The 22,186-nt window shown below is 41.5% G+C and overlaps 1 long non-coding RNA gene across 2 annotated transcripts; it reads left to right on the plus strand.

Moving 5' to 3' along the window:
• The first annotated feature begins 529 nt into the window (after positions 1 to 529).
• Positions 530 to 19,234, plus strand: LOC147578219 (uncharacterized). Of its 2 annotated transcripts, none has more exons than XR_015254942.1 (6): positions 530 to 1,645; positions 2,897 to 3,253; positions 5,403 to 5,468; positions 5,709 to 5,774; positions 13,968 to 14,125; positions 19,043 to 19,234. It is a non-coding gene; the product is annotated as an uncharacterized LOC147578219 (long non-coding RNA). The 2 variants fall into 2 exon arrangements; XR_015254941.1 differs by lacking the exon at positions 19,043 to 19,234 and adding an exon at positions 15,441 to 15,788.
• The last annotated feature ends 2,952 nt before the right edge of the window (positions 19,235 to 22,186 follow it).

Here is a 22,186-nt window from a genome sequence, read left to right on the forward strand (position 1 = left end):
ACAGAGCCAGCCACTGTTTGCATTTGAATGGACCAATCCTGAAGAGGGAAAGCTGGACAGCTCACCTGGACGCAACTCCCCCAGGGATTCAAAAACTCCCCTACTCTTTTCAATGAAGCCCTGAACCAGGATTTAGAACCATTTTGAATCTCCAAACCACAGGTAACTCTGTTGCAGTATGTTGATGATATCTTGCTGGCAGCCCCCTCTCATTCAGAATGCCTGACTGCCACCAAGGAACTCTTGAGTCTTTTGCAAAAACTAGGATACCGAGTGTCAGCCAAAAAAGGGCAGACCTGCCACACTGCGGTCACTTATTTAGGTTACAACATTAAAAAAGGTAAGCGCTCTCTCGGTGAACAAAGAATTCATGCTATACTCGATATTCCTCAGCCTAAAACGCGCAAACAAGCTCGCAAGTTCCTGGGGGCAGCAGGCTACTGCAGACTATGGATACCTGCTTTGCTGAACTGGCAGTCCCTTTGTATGCCACTCTCAAGGGGTCTCCGGAGTCCCTCACATGGGAGGGAGACTCAAACTAAAGCCTTCCAAGCTTTACGAGAGGCTCTCATGACCCCACCGGCCTTGGCCCTGCCAGATCCCACTAAGCCATTCCATTTGTTTGTAGCTGAGAAAGGGGGAGTGGCTAAGGGAGTTCTGACTCAGCTCCTGGGAACTTGAGGCCGACCAGTGGCCTATTTATCCAAAAGGCTAGACCCAGTTGCTTCCAGATGGCCCACATGCATTCGACAGATAGCTGCCACCACACTACTAGTCAAAGATGCAGATAAACTAACCCTGGGACAGACGTTGTCTGTTACAGGGCCCCATGAAGTGGAGGCCTTACTGCGGGCTCCCCCAGAACGGTGGCTGTCAAATGCTTGGATTACCCAGTATCGAGCATTGCTGCTCGACCAGCCCCGGATACGTTTTTGTGCCCCCGCAGCCTTAAACCCAGCTACTTTGCTGCCCGAAGGACTAGGTCCCCCTCTATATTCTTGCCCAGAGACCTTAGCTACAGTTTCGTTCCTCCGCTCCGATCTCACGGACATTCCCCTACAGGATCCTGATATCAACATGTTTTCAGATGGCAGTAGTTTTGTGTTTCAAGGGCAAAGGTATGATGGTGCTGCGGTTAGGACAGAGGGCAAGGTTCTATGGCAACAGAGCCTTCCCCTGGGAACCTCAGCCCAGCGCGCAGAGCTCATCGCGCTAACTAAAGCTCTGAAATTCTGTAAAAACAAATCAGTTAATGTTTATACGGACAGCTGCTATGCCTTTGCAACTGCGCATGTTCACGGGTCCATCTATTAAGTGCGGCCTCCTCATGGCGAGGGCAAGGACATCAAAAATAAAGCGGAAATTCTAGACCTTGTAACAGCCATCTGGGAACCTGTGAGACTCGCGATCATTCACAGTCCAGGACATCAAAAAGGCAACACCCTAGAGGCAGTCGGAAACTGCCTGGCTGATGCGGCAGCCTGGGAAGCTGCCCTAACTGAAAGTAAAAGTGCTTTGGCACTACGGATCTTGATAGACGCCCTGCTTCCGCCGGAGCCCAATTATACTCTTAAAGATTTGGAGTGGATTTCAAGAAAAGGAAGAAGTATGATACCGGGACAAAAGTGGTTTCAGGATCCTGAAGGTAAGATACTCTTACCCGCGGCACTTGGGCAACGCATGGTGTGTCTGCTCCACCAAAGGACTCCTCTGGGAAAAGCAAAGATGGTGGAATTGGCGCGGAAAAAGTTCAGGATGCAAGGGCTGGGAAAAGAGATCGAGGAGATGGTTGAAAGATGTGTAAGTTGCGCCCAAGTAAATCAGGATGCAAATAAGAAGGTTTCGGAAGCTTAAAGAGATAGAGGAACTGAGCCAGGCCGGTTTTGGGAAGTAGATTTTTCTGAAATTAAACCAGGGAAATACAGATACAAGTATCAGCTTGTTTTTGTGGATACCTTCTCCGGGTGGGTTGAGGCATTCCCCACTAAATCAGAAATGGCTCAGGTCACAGTTAAGAAATTTTTTTTTTTTTTCTTTAGCTGAAGGCCTTTATTTCTTTTTTTTTTTTTTTTTTTTTTATATATGAAATTTATTGTCAAATTGGTTTCCATACAACACCCAGTGCTCATCCCAAAAGGTGCCCTCCTCAATACCCATCACCCACCCTCTCCTCCCTCCCACCCCCCATCAACCCTTAGTTTGTTCTCAGTTCTCAACAGTCTCTTATGCTTTGGCTCTCTCCCACTCTAACCTCTTTTTTTTTTTTTTTTTCCTTCCCCTCCCCCATGGGTTCCTGTTAAGTTTCTCAGGATCCACATAAGAGTGAAACCATATGGTATCTGTCTTTCTCTGTATGGCTTATTTCACTTAGCATCACACTCTCCAGTTCTATCCACGTTGCTACAAAAGGCCATATTTCATTTTTTCTCATTGCCACGTAGTATTCCATTGTGTATATAAACCACAATTTACAATGGCCCGGCCTTCACAGCACAGGTATTGCAGGGTCTAGCCAGAGCGTTGGAAATAGATTGGAAATTACATCATGCATATAGACCCCAGAGCTCCGGTCAAGTAGAAAGGATGAATTGGACTCTAAAGGAGACCTTAACCAAGTTGTCCCTTGAGACTGGCGAAAATTGGGTTGATGTTCTGCCTTTTGCCCTTTTGCGAGTGCGTTATACTCCATTTATCAAGGGATTATCCCCTTACAAAATCTTATTTGGCAGACCTCCACCTATCTTGCCAAGGCTAGGGGACGGCATAAAGAAATAGCTAGAACAGGACCACTTGTTGGCTTCACTCATGGCCCTGCATCTTGTACAAAAGGAAATAACTAAGGCCTTGAAAGAAGCCTTTGTCCATCCTCCTGTTCTTCCCCACCCCTTTCAACCAGGAGACTTAGTTTGGGTCAAGAGGCACAAGCCTGAAACCCTGGAGCCGCTCTGGAAAGGACCACATACCGTGATCCTGACTACACCAATGGCTGTGAAGACAGACGGTGTCCAAACCTGGATTCATCACTCTCAGGTTAAGAAAAACTGTGCGGAGGCAGAAACACCCAGGACCGATACGGGACCAGAGAACAAACAGCGATGGAAGGTCAAAAGGCACCCAGAGGATCCTTTGAAGATAAGACTGATGCGGGAATAATAATTGTCTGGGTTTGTATAAGCTTGGGAGACTGTGGAACTGCACCCCTTGTCTTTTTGGCCATACCAATGGGAACTCAGACATTGTCACACGGAAGGTGGTAACGTCTGATGCCTCTCGTACTATGCCTTGTTTCTTGTTCGACCTGTGTGACCTGGTAGGAGAAGGATGGGGGTTGTAAACCTGGGCAAGAGCTCTCAGGAACATTGGGGAGAACAATTGTGGATGTGGAAATAGGGCACTAGAGCGAAATTTGGCTAAGATGCAGATAGAAAAAAATGAATGTGAAGGAGAGGGTCAATACCACTGTGCCAAATGGGGTTGTGAGACGCTAGCCCACTGGTTAACAGGACAGGACCTTGACCCCCTAATTACTCTCCTTAGAACCCCGAACCCCCAATGTGAGGCCCAAGGAAAATGTAACCCAACACCAGCTCATCTATTTTCTCCTCATTCTGAGATACTGGGCACACTTGGGGCCTCCGAATGTATGATGTCATTATGCCCTTGGAGTTCGAGACCAATTTTAACCCTAGGGGACCTCCAAGGGCAGGGTTGGTGCATAGTGTCTCATGCCAACAATTCTGGAGCAATTAGAGACCCTCAGTTTAGTAAGGAACAATCTTAGAGCCAGGGAACGTGCCAGGGAGGCCAGCAATAATTGGTATCACTCTTGGTCCCCCTGGCTCACATCGCTGCTCACCACCATAGCTGGGCCACTGCTATTGTTACTTCTCAGGTTAACTATCAGCCCATGCATTATCAATTAGTTAGTACAGTATGTCAAGAGGTGAGTTGGTGAAATAAAAATTATGATGATTAGGTCCAACTATGTCCCCTTAGTTCCTAATGATGAATCAAGGGATTGATTCACGGACAAGAAAAGGGAAATGTAAGGGTTAAATTGTAGTGTAGGGCTAACCTGTAGCCTTAAGAAATAACAGCTTTGTTTTAACACTATAGGTTAAGAGATAACAGCCTTATCCTATCAATCAAGGGATGGATTAGTGTTTGATTGGATTGGGGCAAGGGTCTGTTTGAACTGTTGCCACCTGGGAACTATTCCTTTGTTCTGCTCCCAGGTGATAATAAGATGATGTGGTCGGCTATAAAAGCTCTGAACCTCGGCTGTTCGAGACCGTACTCTGGTCAAGAGTGTTGGTCCCGATCTAGCAGTTTGCCTTGCCTCTCATTGCAATAAACTTTGTTGTGACTGTCACTGGTGCCTGTAGCATTCTGTTTCAGGAATTGTGTGGATGCAACACATCCAATGGCTTTCAGTCTAAACTGGTAGACCAGCAATTACCATACCATGTTTGCTCACATAGAGAAAGAGCATATGGACTACTTGTGAAAACACATAGAAGACACATCCCTCTTATACCTGTCAGGGAATAAGGGAAACTTTTGTTATCATTGAAAGTAGAACCCAGTCCCAGATTACTCTAGCCAACAGTCTAGGACCAGACAAAAAAAAAAAAAAAAAAAAAAAAAAATCCTTTCCAAAAGCTGTATACTATGCAGCTCAGCATTTTAGTTTATGACCCATATCATGGCTGCTAACAAAGGAGACAGTGAAACTAATTGATAAAGGGGTATTGCTAGGTTTTTTTAAATTATTTTTAACACTTATTCATTTTTGAGAGACAGAGTATAAGTGAGGGGAGGAGCAGAGAGAGGGAGACACAGAATCTGAAACAGGCTCCAGGCTCTGAGCTGTCAGCACAGAGCCCGACACAGGGCTTGAGCCCACAGACCACAAGATCATGACCTGAGCTGAAGTCGGCCGCTTAACCGACTGAGCCACCCAGGTGCCTCTTTATTTTTTTTTTTTATAGAGTTTTGAGAAGTAAAAAAAAATTTAAAAATTAAAAAACTAGAAAGATCAGCCTCCAAATTATTTCTCCTCTGCCAAGCAAATTTTCCAAGTATTATAAGTTAAAGATCAGCCTCTTGTCCCTAAAACAACTTAGGTTAACAGGGTTCTGGCAGGTACATATCTATAACCCATCTATTGCCACCACTGATTGAGAGCTCACCATCAGCAGGCTCTGGGCTGAGGACTTTACATGGTGTATTGCATTTCATCCATCTGACAGCTTTCATGTTTGGGATCCTTAGTACCTATCCAGATAGGGAAACCCAGAAGGAGTTTAAATGCTTTGCCCAAGACATACAGATAATAAGTAATGGAGTGGCATTTGTAGTAAAGACTTTCTGACTCCAAACTTTCTTTTTCAAAACTCCAGACTTTCTTACTTCTGCTTTGGACTTACTGTGTGTCAAGTACAGTTACCATCACTTAAGATACGGAGGTGAAGGGGCGCCTGGGTGGCGCAGTCGGTTAAGCGTCCGACTTCAGCCAGGTCACGATCTCGCGGTCCGTGAGTTCGAGCCCCGCATCAGGCTCTGGGCTGATGGCTCAGAGCCTGGAGCCTGTTTCCGATTTTGTGTCTCCCTCTCTCTCTTCCCCTCCCCCGTTCATGCTCTGTCTCTCTCTGTCCCAAAAATAAATAAACGTTGAAAAAAAAAATTAAAAAAAAAAAGATACGGAGGTGAAGGTAACATGGAGGAAAGACGAACAAGGAATGACAAAACCCCGAGGCTGTCATATGTCATGGGTAAGTGTGGTGAGAAGCTCTACTCACCCCCCAGCTACTGTCCCCCTCCACACTCATGCTGCTCTGTCACCTGCACTCCTTACTTGTTCCTTAAATACACAAATATTCGTACCTCAGGGCTTTTGCGTTTCCTTCTGGGTTTGCATGTAGTTTATCCCTCATATCACCTAGGTCTGTGCTCAGATATCTGCTTAGCTAATCTGCACCCCTTTCCACTATATTCTTCCCGTGTTTTATTTTTCTTCATATCATTTAGCATTATCTCTATGCATGAATGTTTACATACACATAACTCATTTATCTACCAGCGACTCCCCAGTTAGAATTTAAACTTCATGAAATCGGGGCTTTGTTTTATTGTCTATTTTATGTCCAGTGCTGGTAGGTGACCAGTAAACATTTGTGAATAAATGGATGTGTCTCCTGGATGGCCTGGTGTTATGAGTGGTTAATGAAATAGGCTGTCCCTGAAAAGTAGAACTAAAAGAAAAGTAAAAGTCCCTATATACTTGTTTTCCCACTAAAGGTCTGGATCTATAATCTGAGTTAAGGTTCCCAAAGAAGCCTCCTGCTTCTACGAGACAACATTCCTTTTCTTTGTCAGATAAACTTCTCTGTCTGTGAGAGGACCAGGTTTTAGCCCACAATTGGGATTCTGAGCAAACATTCAGTCCCCACAACAGACTTTTCATTCTTCGTCATGAGTCCCATGTAGATCTCCTTGTCAGCAAGTCTGACTCTCAAGACACACTTACTGTGTTTCTGGGATGCCCTTGGTGAAGTTTAGGGCATAACTTTATCTACTTTGCTATAAGATGATAGAGACGCATGCTACGTAAAAATGGCTAAAGTTATTCATATATGCCTAGTAGAAGTGGGACCATGGATTTACATGGCTCAAAAGCTGACTCTGAAACTATTGTTCCTTGGGCCCTATAATGACATCCTCTTGGTAATATCTCTTTTAATGAAGACGATGCATTCCAATGAAACCCTTAAGTGCAATAATTTATCAGAGGAGTAATGGCCTAGAAAGTCCCAGGGGGGTGATCCAGCTTTGGCAACTAGTGTGTTGCTTCTATTTCCCCCAAATTGCCTAAGAAAAAATAGATTCAGAGAAGCCAGTGTATACAGAAGCATCAGTGAGGCTCCATTCTCCAGGGTAGTCCTCAGCCTCATCCCTGCAACTGTAGTTGCCAAGAATTTGTGTAATTTAAAAACAAAACAAAACAAACACTCTTAATTTATTTTTTATTTTGTTATTTGTTTTTAGAAAGAGAGAGAGTGCACAAGCAGGGGAAGAGCAGAGGGAGAGGGTGAGAGAGAGAATCTCAAGCAGGGTCCACACTCAGCACGGAACCCATGGGATCATGACCCGAGCCGAAATCAAGAGTTGGGTGCTTACCTGACTGAGCCACCCAGGCGCCCCAACACTCTGCCCTTTAAAATAATGGTGTACTTCATAGGTACCAGATGCTCATGAAATCTTTATTGATAAAATCTCATTTCTTGCCATTCGGTGCCACTCTGAACACACAGTATGGTGGGAAAATGCATTCACATTCCAAAGACCTAGATAACAACTTAAAGGCTTAATTTTGGGTAAGCATTGCCATCACTACACACACATACAGAGGCTCGTCCATGCCCTGCAGTCGTCAGGCACGGCCTGTGCATGCTCTCTTTGATCCCTGAATAGCATCACATCTAGTGAAGATGATGGAGACCACCTTACCTGGGCTCTCCCTATTCTCATGACCAGGCAAGGACCCACCTTCTCCCCAGTCAGGCCAGGCCCTAAACTATTCTTGAGATAAAGTCCCTGCATCCTCAGATGTTGCCTTAACCACCGTCATCTCAAAACATAGACATCAAATGGAACTGAATCTTCAGCAAGTTCTTTGAAGATCAGAAACTCTCTAAGCCCACTCCAAACCTTGGTCAGAGGATCTTTGTATCCAACAGGCTGTAAATAGCTCTTATTTATGGAGCCCTTTACTATGTGCTAGTGTGGTTGGAGCATAATGAGCAAAGGGTAGGGAAGTAGGAGGTGAGGTGAACACAGGTAGATAGGGCCCAGATCAAGAAAACACTTGTTTAGAGGGATTTGAGAGACCTGAGAGGTCCCCTTTCAATAGGTCACAAAGCTTGTTATTGACAAAGCTGGGACTCAAATCCAGGCCTACCTGCCCCCCTGGCCCACGCTTTTAACAATTATGATGTCCTAATTGCACTCATTACCATTGTGTCAACTTTCTTTAGAAATTTCCACTTTTTATTTATAATTTATTTTTTTTCCAGTCCATCTTCCCTTTTCTTAAATCCCTTCATGGGCAAATTTCTTAAAATATCCATCTATACCCATTGCCTCCCAATTCCCAACACCCACCCTCCTCTCTGTCTTGTAAAATCCATTCTCTGCTCCAATTCTTTCAGGAAACCCCTTCCTCATGGAGTTCCAGTGTGGTTACTGAACCTCAATTCTAATGGATTTTTTCAGCCCTTATTTCTCTCAATGTCTCTACAGCATTTAATACCTTTTCCTTCCGGAAAATCTCTTCTCCTTTAGCTTCTGTCACAGCAAAACAACTTCTTATGCTCCTATGCTCCTATATATGCTCCTGTCCCCCATATTTGTGATTGTGCTTCTGTTCTCAACCCTCTTCTCTAGGTAGTCATTTTCCTCAGGTCAACTACCACCTAGAAGTACATGATTCTTAAGCACTACAGTGTCTTGAATTCTTCGATTGTAAATCAGCTCATGGACTGAATTCTTCTTTCATCCCCAATGCATTTCTCCTATTACACTTCTTATTTCTTTCATTTTTAATTTTTAAAATTGTTTTAATGTTTATTTTTCAGAGAGAGAGAGAGACAGAGAGAGAGAGACATAGCATAAGCAGGGGAGGGGCAGAGAAAGAGGGAGACAGAATCTGAAGCAGACTCCAGGCTCTGAGCTGACAGCACAGAGCCCGATGGGGGACCCGAACCCACAGACCATGAGATCATGACCTGAGCTGAAGTCAGATCCTTAACCGATTGAGCCACCCAGGTGTCCCTCTTCTTATTTATTTTAAAGGCAACCTAATTCTTCTAGTACGTGAGGCTGGGAAACTTAGTCATCCTAGAACCTTCACTCAATTCTCATAGCTCATGTCAATTCCATCATGACAACATTTCTCCTATGCATCAATCTCTTCTATCACACTGCCATATTTTAATTTCATATTATCTCTCACCTTAATTATTGAACATACTTTTCTGCTTTCCTATACATTGACACGAAAGCAATCTTTCAAAAATTTAATCCAACATTCCAATTAGTCCTCATGCCCTCATAATAAAATATGTACTCTTAACTATGGCTTAATGGTATCAATCAGGACAGGTTGGGATTTGCTGAAGTAATAAACAACCTCTAATGTCTCCATACCTGAATGATACATTTCTTTTTATTTTCCTCCTTTATTTTTATTGAGGCAAAATTGATATATAACATTATATTAGTTTCAGGCAGACAAGATATTCAATATTTGTATACACTATGAATTGATCACCACAAAGTCTAGTTACCAATCGTCACCATATAAAGTTACAAAACATTGTTTTCCCTTGTGATGAGAACTTTCAGTATTATTCTCTTGCTAACTTTCAAGTGTGCGCTATAGTATTATTAACTATAGTCACTGTGCTGTGCATACATCCCCAAGCCTGATTTATTTTTAATTGGAAGTTTGTACCTCTTGATCCCCTTCACCTTTTCACCCAGCTCTAACCACCCCCTCCACACTAGCAACCATCGTTTTGTTCCTTGTATCTGTGAATTTTGCTTTGCTTTGTATTGTTTCATTTGTTTCTTTTGTTTTTTAGATTCTACATATAAGTGAAATTATACACCATTTGTCTTACTCTGACTTATTTCACTTAGCATAATTTAAAGGTTCATACATGTCACAAATGGCAAGATATTATTCTTTTTCATGGCTGAGTAGTATTTGTATATATGGATATATATAATGGATATATGTATCCATTCATCCATCAATGGACACTTATGTTGCTTCCATATCTTAGCTATTGTAATAATGCTGCAACGAACATAGGGGTCCATATATCTTTTTGAATTAGTGTTTTCATTTTCTGAATACTTAGTAGCAGAATTTCTGGATCAATCATATAGCAGTTCTATTTTTAATTTTTTGAGGAAACTCCATACTATTTTCTATAGTGATTGCACCAATTTACACTCTCAAAACATTCCCAAAAACAGTGCACAAGGACTCCCTTTTCTCCACATCTTCACCAATATTTGTTATTTCTTGTCTTTTTTATAATAACCATTCTGACAGGTGTGAGGTGATATCTGATGATGGTTTCTATTTATATTTCCCTGATGATTAGTGATATTGAATATCTTTTCATGTACCTGTTGGCCATCTGCACATCTTCTTTGTGAAAATGTCAATTCAGATCCTCTGCCCATATTTTAGTCAGAATGTTTGTTTGTTTTGCTATTGAGTTGTATGAATTATTTATATATTTTGGATATTAATACCTTATCAGATAAATAATTTGCAAATACCCCATTCAGTATGTTGCTTTTTAATTTTGTTGCTTTAATTTTCCTTTGCTGTGTGGAAGCTTTTTATTTTGATGTAGTCCCGTTTGTTTATTTTTGCTTTTGTTGTCTCTGTTTTTGCTGTCAAATCCACACAATCGTTGCTAAGATCAATGTCAAGGAGATTACCACCTATGTTTTCTTCTAGAGGTTTTATGGATTCAGGCATTACATTCAAGTCTTTAATCCATTTTGAGTTAATTTTTGTGTAAGATAGTGGTTTAGTTTCATTCTTTTGTATCTGACTGTCCAATTTTCCTTGTGTGCCTGGAATAAATCCCACTTCATCATGATGCATCATCCTTGTAATTTATAGTTGAATTTGGCTTGCTAATATTTTGTTGAGGATTTTTGCACCTATATTAATCAGGGATATTGGAGTATAATGTGTGTGTGTGTGTGTGTGTGTGTGTGTGTCCATGTCCTTGTCTTGTTTTGGTAGTAGGATATCACTGGCCTCATAAAATACGTTTGGAAGCATTTATTCCTCTTCAATTTTTTGGAAGAGTTTGAGAAGGATAGGTATTAAATCTTTGAATGTTTGGTAGAATTCACCAGTAGAGCTGTCTGGTCCTGGGCTTATGTTTGTTGGGAGATTTTTGATGATTGTTTCAATCTCCTTATTAGTAATTGGACTATTCAGATTTACTATTTCTTCCTAATTCAGTCTTGGAAGAATGTATGTTTCTACGAATTTAACCATTTCTTAAAGGTTGGCCAACATTTTGTTATATAATTGTTCTTAGTAGTCTCGTATGATGCTTTGTATTTCTGTGGTATCAGATGTAAGTTCTTTTTCATTTATGATTTATTTGAGCCTTCTTTTTTCTTGGTGAATTTAGCTAAAGATATGTCAATTTGTTTATCATTTCATAGAACCAGGTCTTAATTTTAGTTCTTTTCTATTGTCTTTTAAATCTCTATTTCATTTATTTCTTCTCTGATCTTTGTTCTTTCCTTCCTTCTACTGATTTTGGGCTTCGTTTGTTTTTCTTCTGCAAGTTGCTTTAGGTGTAAAGTTAGATTGTTTATTTGAGATTTTTCTTGTCTCTTGATGTCAGCCTGTATCAGTATCAACTTCCTTCTAAGAACTGCTTTTGCTGCAGCTCATAGATTTGGTATGTTGTATTTCCATTTTAATTTGTCTCAAGGTATTTTTTTATTCCACTTTTGATTTCTTCATTGACTCGTTGGCTGTTCAGGAGCATCTTGTTTAATCTCCACATATTAGTGACTATTCCAGTTTTCGTCTTATGATTGATGTGTAGTTTCAAAATATTGTAGTCAGAAAAGGTGCTAGATGTGATTTCAATCTTCTTCAATTTATTGAGACTTATTTTGTGGCCTAACATATTATCTACCCTACAGAATGTTTCACGTGCACTTGAGAAGAATGTGTATTCTTCTATTTTTGGATGGAATGTTCTGCATATATCTATTAAGACCATCTGGTCTAGTGTGTCATTCAAGACCAATGTTTCTTTATTGATTTTCTGTCTGGATACTCTAGCCATTGATGTAAGTAGGGTATTAAAGTCCCCTACTACTATTGTATTGCTGTCAATTTCTCCCTTTAGGTCTGTTAACAATCGCTTTGTATACTTAGGTACTCTTATGTTGGGAGCACAAATATTTACAAATGTTATATTGTCTTGTTGAATTGACCTCTTTACCATATGTAATGCTTTTCTTTGTCTTTTATCACAGTCTTTGTTTTAAAATCTGTTTCATCTCATATTTTCTCCAGCTTTCTTTTGGTTTCCATTTGCATGAAATGTGTGTTTCTGTTCTTTCACTTTCAATCTGTTTGTGTCCTTAGATCTGAAGTGAGTCTCTTGCAGGCAGCATATGGATGGGTTTTGGTTTCTTATACATTCATCCATTCTGTATCTTTTGATTAGAGAATATAGTCTATTTACATTTAAATTAATCATTGATAGGTATATGCTTATTGTCATTTTGTTAATTTATTTCTGATTGTTTTGTAGTTCCTCTTTGTTCCTTTCTTCTTCTCTTGTGATTTGATGACTTTCTTTAGTGTTAGGTTTAGATTCCTACATTCCCTGAGAGCTACTCCATAGCCTCTAGGTGTATAGAAAACCTAAAGCATGCCTTTCAGGTTGAAGCTCCAGGACAAGTAAATAGGCCTTTTTCACAGGAAGACTGGAGGATATGTTTCAGTCTGCTGTGTAGTGTCCTGGGGGTGGTGGCCTGCCAAGAGCTGTCTCTCTGTTTGTTACAGTACTGTGGACTCAGGAATGCAAGGCCCCCTGACCACTAAAACCAGGCAATCAAGGAGAGTCCCCTGTGTGGTCTGCAAATGTGCACCAGCTTTAGCAGGGCAGTGGATGAGCACAGGAACCGTATACCCCTGCTGGTGTTAGCAGGGCAGTGAGAGAGAGCATTTATTTTTCATTCACACGACATCTGATGGGTTCAAAGGAACCTGATATGACTCTTCACAGAAGCTGCCCTCTACAAGATGGCTCAGTATTACACTGCCATGTCAACACATGTTTTTATAATCTTATGACAACACAACCAGATATAGAGTTGAATACCAGTAATTAAGTGCTTCTTCCTATACACATTCCATTGGATACAGGAAATCAGATGGCCATGCCTAATTTCAAGGTGTATGTAAGTATAGTCCTTCCCTGTGTCCAGAAAAAGAGGGCAACAAGACTTCAGTGAACAGTAAAAAAGTTCGCCACAGCTTGCACATGTTTGAATGGTCTGTTCCCTGCTTTTCTAGCTAAGCTTATCTTTGGTTACTCTCATCCCTCTTTCAACAATCTACGTCCCAGCCTTCCTGCAGTAATTCCAGTTTTCCCAAACACAATTTGACTTTCTTCCATACATTCTTGCTTAAATTCCCAAGATTCATAATTAAGGTTATCTATCCAATAAAACTTTCCTGACCCTCAAGAACATATTAGATGCTCTGTTAATGGGTCTGCATAGACCTGCATTTATTGTATTAACATAGATTTTTCATTGACTGTACTGAAATTGTACTGAAATTTCTTTGACTGTGATATTACCCTGAGGCTCTGAGAATAGGTAGCATTTCTTATTCATATTCATATTCATATCTTACTCAGACCCATCTAATAGGTGCTCAGTAAAAATTGGTTCAATAACTACATTATCTAGCACATAAAGTCCAGGTTTCTTAACTTAACCATTATCTAGCCCCTACCTCCTTTCCAGGGTTGGCTCTGTTATGTGCCTTTATGAACCTTATTTTATCACAGAGTTAAGTTACTTACTATTTCTATTACATGCCCCACATTTTCCAATCTTTGCATCTTTGTTCATACTGCTTCTTTATCATGAAATCTTTCTTAGCCACGTTTTTGTACTTTTAGGTCCTACAGATATTTCAAAGGCCAGTTCTAAAGACAGTTCTATTTCCAACCTGAAATAATGTCTCCCTCCTCTAAATGCCCATCAAATTTTACCCATAGCCTATAATACTACTTTATCAAACAAAGTGCTCAGTAAAGGTTTGTGGGATGAATGTTGAATGTTCTACACAGTATAAAATAATGTCCATTCCCTTCTCACCTCAGAAACAAGAAGTGGGGACATCAAAAATACATGAAATATTCAACACCCTCTTCGGTCCCTATTAACAAGCTGCTGGAACCATGACCCTAGAGTGCAGAAATATCTGTGCAACTTTAAATGAATTATCAACAATCAACATTTTGCCAAGGAAAACCAATAGGTATGTCTTATTTGTTGTTTTTCCTTATTCTTTCTTCCTGTTGGATTTATTAATGCCCATATCATTGGAGCAATAATAAGCCCTAAAATTAATGTCCAATGTCTTTTCTGGCTTAAGACTTAATTTATTCCCCAAGCCTTAGACTCTGGCACAATTAGGTTTTGATGCATGTACATTTCTGCTTACTCGGGACTTAGTAGGAAAGGACTCCACATTTTGAATGGCCTCATAAATATATATTGAATTTAATTTTCTAACATGCAAAACCCATTTTCCTGTTGTTCAAAAGTTTTTTCAGGCTGGGGGTAGAGCAAGTTTCTATTAAGTATTTTTGTGGTGTGCCATTAATTAGTTCATAAATCAACATGTCTCAGAATTGCACAGATTACCCTAAAGCCAATACACTTAGCATCACAACATACAACTGCATTCTTCAGTCTCACCCATGTCTTGCAAAGGTTTTGTTCCAAGCAATTAAGATTGTTGGGGTCACTTGGACATTAATAAGAAGTCAGTCATACTTCAACAGTTTTTACTACATTCCTTTAAAAAAAAGTTACTATATTTAATTATACAATTACATAGTTTACAAAAATACCAGTGGAGAAAATACTGATGAACTAAAAGATAAAAAAGTCTCCCAAGATCCTCACCGCCACAAGAAACAACCACAGTTAATATGCATGTTTTTAGTTCATTCAATCCCTAAGCCTTTCTTTCTTTATTGTTTTAAAACTACTTTCTCACTTCTAGTCAAAATGCCTTATGTGCTTTATTGCCCACATTCACTGCTGGTCACTATGCATTTTTTTTTTTTTTTTTTGATGAGACTATGAAATTGTGAATTCTCTCAGTGGAACAAGAACAGGAATAGGAGCAACAACTCAAAAGATAAGAATTATCTTACATTGGATACTCTCCTCTTGCTTCCAGTGTCACTGAAGCCACAAACTGGTCTGGCTCCATTACATACCCTGCTGGTGCAGCCACTCTGCCCTCACCTGGGCACAGGCAAGGAGTATGCACAGAAGCCACGGGCCTCTGCCTTTCCTGACTTGAAGTTCTTCAGACTTTAAAAGTGTATAGATGAGGAGCGCGTGGGTGGCTCAGTCGGTTAAGCATCTGACTTCAGCTCGGGTCATGATCTCATGTTTTATGATTCTGAGCCCCCCGTCGGGCTCTGTGCTGACAGCTCAGGGCCTGGAGCCTGCTTCGGATTCTGTGTCTCCCTCTCTCTCTGCCCTTCCCCCACTTGCACTCTGTCTCTCTCAAAAATAAATAAACACTAAAAAAAGTGGTTTGTTTTTTTTTTAAGTTTATAGATCAAATGAGGAAGCAAAGATACATGATGGAGGAAAATGGCAAAACATTTAGCTATGACTTTGGCTGAAAGCAGAGTGGCCTGGAGACAGATTCCTTTCTTTTTCTTCACCCCTAGCTCCAAGCTCCAAAAGATATAAGTAGGCCAAAATCATCATTACTGATAATGTTCCAAGGCAGGGGTCATTCATTATAAACAAATAAGCACATGATCCAGGTAATGTGTCTGGTCAACTACTCCAACTCCCACCCCACCCCCAGAGCATGATTACAGGAGGCTCTTTTCCATCAGTCCCTGACTTAATTGGAACATTGAAGATTAGGCCCATTTTCATTCCCAAACTTTCTTGACATCTAGACCCACATAAGCCTTACTTTCTAATTACCAGGTAAATTCAAAAACTGAAAATATTCTTCTCTCAGAGATGGTTAAGACTGATTTTTTTCTTCAATCATCCACTAACATAGGTTAGTGTTCTCACTAAGTATTCAAAGTAAAAGGAGGCAGAAAGCACAACTATTTGAAAAAAAAGATTTACCAAGGTAAATGAGCCAATAGGAACTTCTTCATGACACATGCTGGAAGCGGATGGAAGGGATGAAGCATGCCAAACTCACAGAGGAGTAAAGAATGGAGAACTGTAGTGAAATAGAGCGGGAGATGCAGGTATTATTCAGATAGGTCTTCAGGGAAGACAAAACAAGGCGGAGCACCCTGGAAAGGGCAAATACATCCATTAAAAGAAGAGGAGAAAAGCTGAAGAGGCAGAGTGAAGCAAGGAGGCTGAAGAGGAGAAAGGGAACGCAAGAAGGAAGTAGATAGGGCACCATTCCCTGACCTTCTGTGTACTTCTGCTCCTGGAGAAAGGAGCTCAGACACTGCCTTTCATGCTGTTCCCATGGCTCTGAAAGATGAACTTCACTGAGGGAGAAAAACACTGGCCATGTCTTCAGTTCCACGTAAAGTCCATTTTTCAATGTGGCCTAGAGTGAAATGAGCCCTTGATTCTGTAATGTCTCCTTGTGCATATTTCCATATATTCAACATCTTTTGTTTTTATATTTATTACTCTGTAAGTAAAAAAATAATAATTTCCTAAGCCAGAGAGGCCTCCTTAAGTGACAAAGCCATGTAAAACAAAACCAAACAAAAAGCAATGAACTATGGAGAATCACAAACATCGGTTCATCTATCCACCTGTGCAACCATTCCTTACCTATTCATTTCTCGTCTGTTCATTATTTCTTTGTCAATTCTTATTTATTCACTCTTTATCCCATGAAGGCACTGTTATTAGTCATGAATAGATCAATAAAATGAAGATTTTTATCTTCAATGAGTTTTCTCTCTGAGATATAATCACCATTTCCATTCTGGCAAAAACACACAAGAAATTCCTTGTTTTTTGTCTTAATCCTGCATTCCTAGCTTTGGGTCCTAGTCTCCAAAATACACAGAGAAAAAGCCTCTCCAGAGCAATAGCCTAATTATGTTATCAACTTAAGGGGGGGGGCAAAAAAACCCTTTTATTTGCATTAGATCTCTCAGTATTCAACAGGTTTTCTTTTACTAGGAGAAACAAACCATGCTGAGCTCCACCTGTAGCCTGCCATGCAGTGAGTGACTGACAGACCCATCCCTTTCTTTTCCCCCTTTAAGACTGTTCACATCCCCCCACCCTGTGAGAGAAGCTCAATGGGGTTTAATCACTCTCATTAAGAAAAGTCTAAGACTAATCAAGGTGACTAGAGTTCACAGATACCTGGTATCTGACCCTTAATCCAGTATTCTTTTCACCTGACACCTCACCACCTATTGGTTGGACAAATACTAGGGGAAGAAATTAAAATGGCAAAGAAAATTCCATTTGGCTTTGAACGGTTGGAAGCTGTTTGCACCACAGGGATTTTTCTGCACCTCCATGGAGATGACTGACCCCTCAGCTCCCACACACCTTGGTCTCTACAACATACTAGGTCCTCTTCTGCAGTAGCAACAAGAACTTTGCTTGGCTGGCCTCTCAGAAATCCTGTCAGGTGAAAAGCAGCAGCTTCCCAGTGACAGCCACTGCCATTCCCTCCTTCTGCCATCAGAATAAAAGCCAAAGTTCTCATAATGGGCTTGAGGCAAGAGACCATCAAGCTCTCCATTGTCTGCCACCCTGCACCCCCGCTCTCTGTTCTGGCAAAGGCACCACAACAGGGCGCCCTTGCTGACTCAGAACAGACTAAGCTTCCTCCTACCACAGGGCTTTTGCTCTGCTGTTTCCTTGGCCTGGAACACTCTTTTCCCAGATACCCTCAGTGGCCACTTCTATGCCGCCTTTAAGTCCTTGCCCATGTGTCACTTTTTCCATAAGGCTCACCGTGTCCGCCATACTTATCATGTCAACTACCTCCTTCTTGGCTCACCCCTCTTTTTTTTTCTGTTGGTTTTGTGTGTGTGTGCCAGAGCACTTATCATCTTCTAAAATATATATTGTACTTAATATGCTGATTACTTATCATCTGTTCCTGCCTCCTTTGCTTATATTATCCAAAGGTATAACACAAGAGGCACATGGGGCATGTTTATCAAGATTTTGTTGAATGAATGAATGAACACATCCCTAGACAGAAGTCCCAAGTTGATTAAAATAGATGCATGGTAGATATCATTCCTATACTGAGATCCATGGGAGCGATTAAGTCTTTCAAACAGTTATCTTTTATAACATTAGAGTTGCTTAAGTATCTTTTGTTGTTGTTGTTTTTTCCCCTCATGGAAATAATTCCCAAGAGATCCTGGGCTCCCTTAATCCTGCACTATCTCCCCGCAGGAGCCACATCCCCCAGAGCAGCCTGCACTGTCAAAGCAATTAAGGGGCTGCACTGACTGGAGCTCCTTCCTGCCCCATCTGAGCCAGGCTTCCCTTTAAGGCAGTCCACCTGGAGGCCACCCCTTGCGTACCCAGTCAAGGCTGCTCACACCTTAGCTTCCCCGGCCGGCAGCGTGTTTTCCTGTTTAGTCCATGTTAACATTCCACTGCAGGTTCTCCTAACTGGCACCTATTCTGTCTGATAAACCTCGTCCTCCCCCTTCCTGCTCCAGTCTTCTCTTCTCTTATAGAAACATTATTTATTTATAACATACCCTAACAGACAACTCTATAGCCAAGAAGGAAGAAGGAAGCGTACCTCTTCCCAACAATACCCACGTGGGATATGAAGGGCGATTTTTCCCCTTGCAAGAGAAAGGCTAGAAGAGTGGCATAGGCTTAAAGGAGCCAGAGCTGGTGAGGTGGGGATGAAGATCTGGGGAGCCACCATCAGGGTGGGCTTGCTACACCATCTCCTCCGGAGCCCCCCTCCCAAAGCCCTCCTCATGCTTCCTCCTCAGTGAGGCACCGATATATATTTGGAAGTGGAAAGCTCTGACCTCTCGCATCTGTTTAAGTGGGCCATGCACCACAGAATGCATCTTGCAGGGGGAGGGAGCAAGGAGAGCTTTTAATTTTCCTTAATTTGTCTCGGTTTTCATTTCCATTTGAATGGTATGTGTCAGAAGACCTCTGTGTGGTGAAATGTCTTACCCTTGTCATTATTTCCTCTCCACAGTCTGCCTCATGCCCAGGAACTACACCTAGGAGTCGTTTCTGGCAGGAGCCCATCCCTTCTTGAACTTTCTGGGTATGTCTCCAATCCACCTTTGCTGCATTATAACAAGAATACCTGTGACCATTTTTAGGGTATGGGGCATAGGCTTTCAGGAGGTTGCTTTGCAATAAATAATTATTGATCCACTGCTTACCCACCTAAGTAAGACATTTGTAATCTTGTGACCATGTTGCACAATGTCTGGGAGGCCACATGAGCCATTACCAGAGAAAATCCAATCTTACTCTTAGCCCATCACAAACATGCTGAGGCCAGAGCATGGCACAAACAGGATCTTTACGGCTCTCCTCGGGTTCAGAGGGAGGCCTGCCTCTCTTCTCTCCTTTCTCCTTTAGGTCTCTCTGCCCCCCCCCCCCCCCCGCAGTCCCGTTTCCACCTAGTTATGGCTTCCATGCATGCTAAGTAGATAATCACACTATTTAGCATAAAGCATCTGAAAGACAAACAGACTCTGATTTGTTAATATCTGTCATCTCTCAAGCATAATATTAAGAGTTAAAAACCTAAGGAGCTCTGACTGCATGGCAGACACTGTGCTAAGCACCTTACGTGTATTATCTCATTCAAAGTCACAGACTGGGAGGTGACACACGGAAAGCCATACAGCTCAGTAGTAGATAATTCAGAATCCAAATGCAAGCTGTCTAATTCTAGAGCTTCATGAAGTAGGACCTAGAGCAGTACTGAGAAGGTTAAAGGAGCTGAGACATACAAAGCATGTAAAACATTGCCTGGCACATGCACATGCTGAGACTCCAGGCAAAGCCGTGCTTCCCGCAGGGACGGACATGGATAGAACCAACCAGAAGGAGGGAAAGAGGAGGTAAGTGGTGTCACACACTCATTATTTGGAAAGTGTATATGAAGAGCAAAGGTTAAAAAAAAAAAAAAAGTTGCATGGGGAAGCTTTCTTTCCCACAGCAAATCTACAGAGTGACTACTAAGGGCCAGGCCCTATGCTAGGTAGAAAGACGCAACCTAATTATTGCCTCAAAAAAAACACAGAGGAACAGACTTATAAATGGATAAGTCCACAAAGTGTTGTAGGCCTTATTAGAGCAGGATTTACAGAGAAGAGGGAGCGGCTGATTCCTACAGGGGTGGGGTTCAGGCGGGAAGGATTTCATAGGAGTGCCATTGGCCAGAATGAGGACCTCCAATTTGTAATACAACTACCACAACAACAAGGGGCCTTGGAATCAACATTTTCCTAGTTCCATCTGCTAAGCCTGGCAGCTTCCAGGAGCCGCTCACAGACGTCTGAAGGATATTTCTGGTCACATCCCCCCTCGTCAGTACAGTAGGAAGCAGACATTGTTCACTACTGCCGTATGCTTATGAAGTGTAGAGATTAAATCCAAACACACAGTCACATAAACCTCTTTAGCTTCGATGACTAAATCCTTTGTTCCACAAAGGTCATGTTTGTGTAGATATAAGAAGGTGTTAGGCAGTGAACTTGGGTTTACATTCCAGTTTTGTTTTGTTTTGTTTTTATAGCCTTCAGATCCTAATAATTTTCTGTCCTGCCCATATTACCACATTCCCGTGTTGTCATTATGCCAGGCTAAATACTTGCAGAATTAGAATAAACCCAGGAGAATGTGACAGAGTGGGAAGGATCCTGGACCTGGAGTTTGCTAATTTGGCGTCTAATCTCTGCTTTTCCATTTATTAGCATTGCTGTAACTTGGATTGCTCATCTGTGAAATGGGTTTCATAATAGGTACAAAGTGAGTTGCGACTCTGGAACTTGGAGGGAAATAAGATTGACTTTTGAGAATTCAACTAGTGGAATTTCACATGATGGATGCGACAAGCATCTGTGATAGTAAACTAGAAGATTCTCTGTGACTTGTAGCTTTAGAAACACCCCAAATTCCAATCAGGTTGGTCTGGATGCAAACTCAGGTGGGTAAACTTAAAGATAAGATTTAGTAGGAAAAAAGTCAATAGTATTGAATCCTCCTCCAAGAAAGATTTTGTCAATAAAAAGATAATCTAGGATAGGCAGTGGGGTCAGTCAACCCAAATCCAGCTTGCTGCCTGTTTTTGTAAATAAAGTTTTGTTGGAACATTTGCTTAGATATTGTCTATGGCAGGGTTTTTTTTCTTTTTGTGCCATAATTACAAAGTTGAGTAGTTATGACAGAAATCATATGGCCCACAATACTTAAAATATATATTATCCTGCTTTTTACAGAAATAACTTCCTAATCCCTAATGTAGATTAGCCTTTGATTTCCCAATCTTTGATCTCTTCTAACACATCTCCAAAATAAAATATACTCCCATTAGCTCCCAAATTGGAGCTGAGGGGCCCTGGTTCTTATCAGAATCTCCACATGTGGGGTGCAATTAAAAATGCCCTCTAGTGTGGATGTAGTGATGGAAACGCCAGGGCTTCCAATTTTGGACAAAATCTCAGACGAGATGCCGGATAAGTCCAACACAAAAAGTTAGTGCCCCTGATAGACCATTTCCACCCTGGAGATGAATGCATCAAGCTGCCATTTAATACTCAGATATAGAATTCCTCTGCTCTACTCCACAACCCTAAAGCAACCTTCTAGTAATTTGACTTCCCACGTAGAGTGCCCCCTAGAGAGCTGGTCGAGTTGGCATTTGTCTACTTGCTGGTTGCACTGTTCATTGCAAATGACTAAATGACGGTCCTGACTTATCTATGTCAGTCTCTGTGAACTTAACTGCTTCAGTCCCTGAGAGGCAGATATACTCTCAATGTACCAGCACACTCAGGGTTCTGAATCTGCAAGATTGTCATAAGAAGATCATGGATTCCCTCTTGCACTGTTGGTGGGAATGCAAACTGGTGCAGCCACTCTGGAAAACAGTGTGCAGGTTCCTCAAAAAATTAAAAATAGACCTACCCTATGACCCAGCAGTAGCACTAGGAATTTACCCAAGGGATACAGGAGTACTGATGCATAGGGGCACTTGTACCCCAATGTTTATAGCAGCACTCTCAACAATAGCCAAATTGTGGAAAGAGCCTAAATGTCCATCAACTGATGAATGGATAAAGAAATTGTGGTTTATATACACAATGGAGTACTATGTGGC

Source organism: Puma concolor, chromosome C1, assembly GCF_028749965.1.
Source record: "Puma concolor isolate L17-30 chromosome C1, mPumCon1.1.hap2, whole genome shotgun sequence".
In the NCBI taxonomy this organism is placed as follows: Eukaryota; Metazoa; Chordata; class Mammalia; order Carnivora; family Felidae; genus Puma; species Puma concolor.